This window comes from Solenopsis invicta, chromosome 12 (genome assembly GCF_016802725.1).
Source record: "Solenopsis invicta isolate M01_SB chromosome 12, UNIL_Sinv_3.0, whole genome shotgun sequence".
Lineage (NCBI taxonomy): Eukaryota > Metazoa > Arthropoda > Insecta > Hymenoptera > Formicidae > Solenopsis > Solenopsis invicta.
Window position 1 is genome coordinate 2,235,278 of NC_052675.1, and position 8,943 is coordinate 2,244,220.

Consider the following 8,943-nt stretch of genomic DNA (forward strand, 5'->3'; position numbering starts at 1 on the left):
CCCCAAATCAACGCGGACATGGAATCGGTAGTTTTCTTGGCGGTCTCTTTCGACGTGTTTTACCCCTTTTATCAAAAGGAGCTAGGGCCATCAGTAAAGAAGTTGCTCGCTCTGGTATGAATGTAGCTCGTGATGTAATTCAAAGAGATATTCCGTTTAAAGAAGCTTTTAATAGCCGTATAAAAGATTCAGCTGAGAACCTAAAACGGAAAGCCGAAGAAAAAATTGATATTCTCGTGGAGGGTTCGGGCTATAAAACACCGAAAAAGTCAAATATACAGCATTTAATTAACATTCGCGACAACGATCATATCGTAAGGCGTCGAAAGAAAAAGAAAAAAATTTACAGTAACAAAACACCGAAAACTAAGCCAAACACGTTGAAGAAGAAGAAGAAGATAAAAAAAAGAGCTCTATTCGCGATAAACGAACTGTAGTTGACATTTTTCAATAACATATTTGACGTAAAGTAGACGACGACATGGCCTTTTTACACTCTCATTCGTGCGAGTGTCTCAAATCAGAATTGGAATTATTCACCGTCCCACCAAGGCAGGCAACAATTGAAAACTCGCAATGGTTATATTACAAACCAATATCGTCGCTAACCGATGATTCGCCTATAGAATTTGTTATACCAGGCCAGGGGGAAGAATACATCGACTAACCTCATACCATGTTATGTATCAGTGTTCAAATAAGACCGACCGTTTCCAAAGAAATTCCAAAAAAAGAAGAGACTTCAGGTGTTGTTGATAAGCTAGTAGGACCCGTCAATAATTTTATGCATTCGTTATTCAACCCAGTAGATGTATTTTTCAATCAAAAACTTGTAACATCTCCAAATAATGCGTACGCTTACAGAGTTTATATAGAAACATTGCTTAATTATGGCCTTGCTGCAAAAAACTCTCATTTAACAAGCGTGTTGTGGTATAGCGATACGGGTAGTGAAATGGCGCAACCATCTATCTTAAACGTAGGTTTTCTAAAACGGTGTTCGTTAACAGCTAAGAAAGGCCTAACAGGTAAGAAAATTGACCTTATGGGTCATTTACATTGCGATGTTTTTAATCAAGAAAGGTTCCTGATAAATGGCGTGGAAATGCGTTTGCGGATGGTTTGATCAAGAGACGCTTTCTGCCTTATGGATCAAACCAAACGAGGTTTCGAAGTTCATATACTCGATGCTACGCTACTTGTCAGACGTTCAAAGATTTCACCAGGTATATTATTAGCCCACGCTAAAGCTCTTTCAAAAACTACACAAAAGTATCCTCTTACGCGTGTTGAAGTAAAATCTATATCTATACATAGCGGCATATATAGTGAAACGCTCGACAATGTGATACTTGGCCAGATACCAAAACGTTTAATAATCGGTTTTGTCGATAATAGAGGATTCAACGGAAATCGCACACTTAATCCTTTTAATTTTCATCATTACAAAATTAATTATTTATCTTTATACGTTGACGACACGCAAATACCTAGTAAACCGCTACAACCAGATTTTACAAAAGAAGGCTTGTATATGGATGCCTATCACACACTCTTTTCTGGAACGGATGTACATTTTCTAAACAAGGGTAATTCTATTTCTCGTAAAAATTATCCAAATGGGTACTGTCTTTTCGCATTTGACCTCACACCGGACCTTTCGGCAAACAACAATACGCACTGAAATTTAATGAAACACGGGAACGTTAGAATTGATGTGCGTTTTGAAGAAGCGTTAAAAACTACGGTAAATTGTATCATTTACGCCGAATATGATAATATTTTAGAAATCGATGCTTCTAGACAGGTAATTGTAGACTATGGGGGATAAACGCTGCCGAGAGCTGAAATGAGCGCACTATGGAAACGGGTACTACAGGAACAACGACGCCTCGAACAAAGAATGCATATTTTTACCCGGCAGTCTGTATCGGTTTTTGATCGTGTATAGTACTACAGCTTATATTCAAAATAACAATTCTTTTATAAACACACTTACAAATATGGATATCGTTGTCGATATACAAAGTTTCAAAGACGCTGAAGAATCTTTCTTTCCAAAAGAAGTAGCAACTTGTCTCTATAAACACAACCCACTGTGCTCATTGGATCATCGCGCAACCGTGTTCTTTCATTGAACTACCAGATCGTTCAAAATCTCAAAATAATTGGCTTAGTAAAAATTTCCACGGTATTGAGTGGTAAGAAGGAGATACACCATATAAAAACTTACGACGGCATTTGAGAACGATTGCACAGTTTACCAACCGCATATTCACTCGGGGCTTTGATAAATCAACATTTCTTCATCGTATTACCAGCAGAAACATTATAAATTTAGAAGAAGAGAAAGAATGTCCGCCATTTCATCAATTACCTCGATTAGAACAGACCTGCCTTATTCATAACATAAAAAGTAAGACAAACAATCACGAATATACATGTGCTTTAAATAACGCATTACGCCTTGGAAAATGGCTTAAAGAATATGGTCTTTTGGATTCTACATCATTATTATCATTGACATCACCGTCATCACCACCCGCATCATCGTTTTCTACGACTTGGTGTAATCGTAATAATCATCATAATATCAAAGAAGAAGAAGAAGAAGATATCTCTCCAGTCAATTCTTGATGGTTATGAACACCCACCAATTGCGAGCAGTTCTACAAAATATACCGTGCGATACCATAGGCGTTCACGCCTCTGACGCGATACCAGCTGTGTGGAGTAAACCTGCGGCTATTATTGCTAATACCGATGATCATACAAAACCCGGGACACACTGGGTTGCTATGAACGTCGGAAGGGACGGTATCGGACACTATTTCGACAGTATGGGTTGCCACCCATCATCCCCCAACATCTCATACGACTTAGAAGAAACTGCAAAATCATACTCTACAACCCTCAACAATTTCAAAGCAACACTTCTGACGTGTGTGGACCATTTTGTGTCATGTTTACGCATCTTATGTGTATTGGGTTTGGCATGCATAAGTTTCGTGACATTTTTTCGAACGATTTATCACGAAATGATAAAATAGTTCGCAACTATTATAATTCGTATGTAAAACGTCATCAGCATTACTTTTCTAAAAAAAATCAATTTACGGGTGGCGGTATTTCAAATTCGTACGGGTCGCTGCGGTCTCAAAATTGTTATTCATGAAAATAATATATCTTGCATTCCGCACAAATATGTAACCACCTAACAATTACAAGAACTGATGTATATTTTGAACGATATGTAACCAATAAACGTTCATAATTAATAATGTTACTTTTGTTATTACTGTATTTTTAAGAATATATAACCAATAAATATATATATATATATAATATATATATATATATATATATATATATATTAAATAGTGTGCTTAATTTAAAACCAACTTCCCATAAATTAGGTTAAGACTGAATATTCTTTTTGCAGTAAACAAAAAAATTTTTATTAAAATAACTATAAGACACAGAAAATGAAAAAAACTAATTAGTAGATAAATAGTGCAATCTCCTTTTTACAGTAAAAAAAAATTTTTTTACATTTTTATTAAAACAGCTATAAGACGTAAGAAATAAAACCGACAACCAGATGAGTAACGCCGCTGGGTAACTATCTGTAGTGGGGAGAGATCGACAAGTAGTATCACTATGGGGAGATGACTATGACGCTGTGCGCCGTGATAAGAAAAGTGGGGGCACGGCGCCAGTGACGTCACAGTCGTCTCCCCATAGTGGTACTAGCCTACTTATATATTTAGGTAACGTTATCCAAAACGAAGTAATTTCCCTTATTGCAGAAAATATACGATCTATAATACTGGACAACTTAGGGCAATCAAAATATTTTTCTGTAATTCTTGATCGCACGCCAGACGCAAGTCATATAGAACAAATGACAGTGATAATTTGTTTTATAGCAATAAACGCGACACAAGATCGTATAAGATTAACGAACACTTTCTTGGATTTCATCCCATCACCGATTCCACTGGAAAAAGTTTAACAACATACCTTCTTAAAATTTTCGAAGATTACAAGAATATTCAAGATCTATATGGTTAGAGTTATGATAATGGCGCGAATATGGAAAATATCGTAGTGTACAGAACAAAGTACTGGATATCAACTCCAGAGTTTTCTTCATTCCTTGTGCTGCTCATAGCTTGAATTTAATGATCAATGATGCAGCCAAAGTAAACTTCGAAATCGTAGATTTCTTCAGTATAGTTCAAACTCTTTACAATTTTTTCTCAAGATTGACTAAAAAATGAGGGATTTTAAAACAGCATGTTACAAAATTGACACTGAAGTCAATCTCGGAGACAAGATAGGACAGTAGAATCGAAGCCATAAAGCCATTACGATACGAGTTAAGTGAGATATATGATGCTTTAACAGAATTGACGAATACCAATGAAATGGATATCCAAACTCGCTATGAAGCACAGTGTCTAGCTCAAAAACTTTGCAATTTTAAATTTGTGTGCTCAATTGTTATTTGGTATAAAATTCTTTCAAAAGTAAATATTGTTAACAGAAGATTTCAAGACCCCAAAATTATTATTTCTTTTTTAGTAGAAGTTTTGAAAAATCTTATAACAAGTTTAACAGATAAATGATCTGACGAAGGATTTGAAGACTTTATCATGCGTGCTAAAAAATTGGCTAAAACTATTGAAGCTGATGAAGATTTTCCAAGTCTAGTAAAAATACGTTTGAGGAAAAAAACAAAACAGTTTGAATATGAACATAGAAACGAAACAATTACGGATGCTAAAAATAATTTTAAAATTAATTTTTATTTTTGATACAGCAATAAGCTCATTAAATGAACGTTTCGAGTTATTAAAACAGCATGACAAAACTTTTAATTTTTTGCGCAACAGTTCGTTTCTCAAAGAAATGAGTAAGGAGTATATTTTAGAACAATGTATGAAATTACAAGTAAAACTTTCAAATAAAGCAGGGAAGAAAGCGATATTGGTGGTGCCGAGTTATACGAAGAAATTTGGATACTCTTGCAAGGAACGTTAACGCCCAATATGAATTCAAATGCAATGTTAAATTATTTATTAAAAAGTAATTTGCAAGTGTTACGTCCTGCGGAGTAACAATTCTTGTCTTTCGAAATCGATGCGCCCAAGCAACCAAACATCGCGAACAGATGGTCTATCTTAACCATGTAAATAAGCTAAAATTGTCCGGTCGAGTCAATACGGTTGGTCTACGCTTGACACGTGGCGGTTTTGGCAAAAGCAAGCGTTGAAACGCGGATGATTGACCCCATAGACACAAAACACACGCGCAATTAATAGGTAACGATCTTCTAAGGAACCTAACTGATAAGATGGATTACCCAGATGAAAAACAGATTAGAAACCGAACGTTCTGAGAACGCGTGGGCAACAATAAGAGACAGTACACCTGCGGATTAAAATCCCATAGGAACCATAGGCAGAATCGAGTATAAAAAAAAGGAGCTCCGGCTCATTTTAGTCATTTAGTCATTTTGTCATTTGTTGTTCGCAATTCATAATTCACTCCAGTTCGATCCGTCGCACATTCCGTGATTATTATATGTCCGAGTTTATGACGTTCGGATTCGTATTCATCACACTTAAATTTGACGCGGCGCTGTAAAAATTAAGTCAACGAATTCCATTGCAAGTTCCGGCCAACCATTGACCAGCCGTCTGCCGTTGTAAGCTGAATCCGCTCCGCCGAACACCAAATCACCCGCACCTTCATGAATTTCAACCAATAGTAAGTTTTAGATATCCACTATATTTTGCTCTCCATAAGACTACCTTCTCTCTTTCTTGTAAGATTTTTCATCATACATATTATATAATTTCTAAAATATTTATATACCCAGTATTATTTCACTACCCTTCCTTTCCTCCCTCTATTACACTCTTTACTTTTCGCAGGATACAATCGAGCTCTTTCGATTGAATCCGCAACTCTCTTTACTTTCTGCAGGATACAATCGAGCTCTTTTGATTGAATCCGCAACTCTCTCTACTTTCTGCAGGATAAAATCGAACTCTCTTTCGATTGAATCCGCAACTCTCTTTACTTTCTGCAGGATACAATCGAACTCTCTTTCGATTGAATCCGCAACTCTCTTTTACTTCCTGCAGGATACAATCGAACTCTCTTTCGATTGAATCCGCAATTCTCCTCACTTTCTGCTGGATACAATCGAACTCTCTTTCGATTAAATCGGCAACTTTCTTTACTTTCCGCAGGATACAATCGAACTCTTTTGATTGAATCCGCAACTCTCTTTACTTTCTGCAGGATACAATAGAACTCTTTTTCGATTGAATGCGCAATTCTCTTTTACTTCTTGCAGGATACAATCGAACTCTCTTTCGATTGAATCCGCAACTCTCTTTACTTTCTGCAGGATACAATCGAATTCTTTTTCGATTGAATCCGCAACTCTCTTTTACTTCCTGCCGGATACAATCAAACTCTCTTTCGATTGAATCCGCAATTCTCCTCACTTTCTGCTGGATACAATCGAGCTCTTTCGATTGAATTCGCAACTTTCTTTGCTTCCATCAGAAACAAAGAATTCCTTTTTTTTCATAATTAAAACTCTTCCTTTTTCTTTCTTTCAAGTAGTTACAATCTAGATTTTATTTTCTTTTATTAGAAAGAGAAAACGTAGCCTTAATTCTTAAATTCATGCTAGTGCGTAATCGAGTCCCTGAGCGGAAGTTGCAAAAAGCTATTAAGAACTGTCGGAGTCGTCAAAATAAGAAGCTCCGGAAGCTTGGCGTATCGTTATCGCTCTCCAAAAATTTTGGCAACCTGCGAGGAGAAAATTCTGTTTCGCCTAACGCTCTAACTAAATTAAGAATTTTCGACAAATCGACCGAGTCATCTCCACCAGTCTCAAATCTGTCCCCCGAATCATTCTCTCTTTCCCCCAGTCGCTATCCCTCTCCCTCTTACACCCCTGGATCTCATGTAGAAACAGATTTTAAACAATCACCAAAGTCACCTTCTTCTACTTTTGATCCCTTTGCAGAGCCCTTAGTGCGTCAGTAGAATGTATAGGCCGGTTCAAACACGGGGATCTCAGGGGGGTGCGGGGAAGGGGGGGAATATTTCGGGTCGCGCGGGGGGACCTAGCCGGCGATAAGGTCCCGCGGGTGGACCAAACCGGGTGGAGGAGGGGGAGGGGGAGCTTAAAACGGGGTCACACGTGTAAACCTAACCGGTAGTTCTGCGTAATCAATGTTTATATAAACAGTGATAACGATTCGAGGACTATGTTCTTGGCCGATGTTTAAATAAATTTGACACCTTTGAAATGTGTCGCGTGGAGGCAACTGGCCATTTAATGTAAACATGGACCATGTACTTGTCACTCTGTTTACATAAACATAATAAATCACACCGCGAGGAGGTGTGTATGACAGTACTTTGAAATCGGAAATGGTTCTGCGTAATCAATGTTTATATAAACAGAGATAACGATTCGAGGACCATGTTCTTGACCGACACCTTTGAAATGTGTCGCGTGGAGGCAACTACTGACCATTTAATGTAAACATGGACCATGTACCTGTCACTCTGTTTACATAAACATAATAAATCACACCGCAAGGAGGTGTGTATGACTGTACTTTGAAATCGGAAATGTCTGTCATCACGAGGGGGATAAGCTATACGATGGCGAATATTTTGTGGGGTGTGCGCGGCTATTTCCGCGCGGCCCGTCGCCGTCGCCGCCGCCGCCGCCGCCGCCGCCGCGTGCGTGGAGGGATGCGCGCTGTCTAACGCGGGTCCGCTGGGGCGATCCGCCGCCGCCGCGTGCATGGAGGGGATGCGCGCTGTCTAACGCGGGGTCCGCTGGGGCGATCCACCGCCGCCGCTGGCACCACCACCATCACCACCACCACCACCACTATCACTATTGTTTTTCCTTGTCCTTGTCCTTGTCCTTCTCCTCCTCCTACTCCTCCTTGTTCTCCTCCTTGTCTTCCTCCTGCTCCTCCTCGTCCGGAGCCCGATCTTGAGAAGGTCCGGACTGATCTTGAGCCCTCTCATCCTTCTCCTCCTCCTGCTCCTCCTTGTCCTCCTCCTTGTCCTCCTCCTGCTCCTGCTCCTCCTTCTCCTCGTCCGGAGCCAGATCTCGTGAAGGTCCAGCCTGACCTTGAGCCCTCTCACGTCGCATAAAATCTAATAAAGCTGCCCCCCGACCACGAGGAGCAGCTTCGGCAGCATCATGTAGATGACGAGGCGGGCGTATGGGCAGGTCTATACGAGGGGGGACCAAGCGACCACCCCCGCGACCGCCTAGAAGCGCGTTGTAGCGATCGAGATGAGGTCGGCGTATAGGCTGCAAGTCCATACCGGGGAAGGGCAACAAGCGACCATTCCCGCGACCACCATGGAAAATTGGTCCATCGGGCCACCAATTTACATCATTGTCTATGGGCACAACCGCAGCACGACGGCGAACGGCTGGTTCTTCCAGCTTAAAGTAACGGAAACGGGCACCCAGCTCGCGAAAACGTATTACCAACTCCCGGAAACTTATAGGTTAACGCGGCTCAGGCACCACTAAACCTAATTCTATTTCCGGAAGCGATATTTGCACGGGAATATTTGGACCGTAACCCATTTTTGTGTTGTTACAGTCGCGCGAGCTAGACTGAGACTGAAGAGCTAGAGCATTCTCCGTCGCTAAGACCTAACTTTACTCTCGTATACTCGCATCTTTTTAGCTTACGATTGAGCATTTGAAACACATGTTTTTTTTTTAGCCTGACTTTATTCTCTTATACTTGCATCTTTTTAGCCTACGACTGAGCATTTGAAACACACGTTTTTTTAGCCTGACTTTACTCTCGTATACTCGCATCTTTCTAGCCTGACTGTACTCTCGTATCTTCGCACATTCTTTTTAAA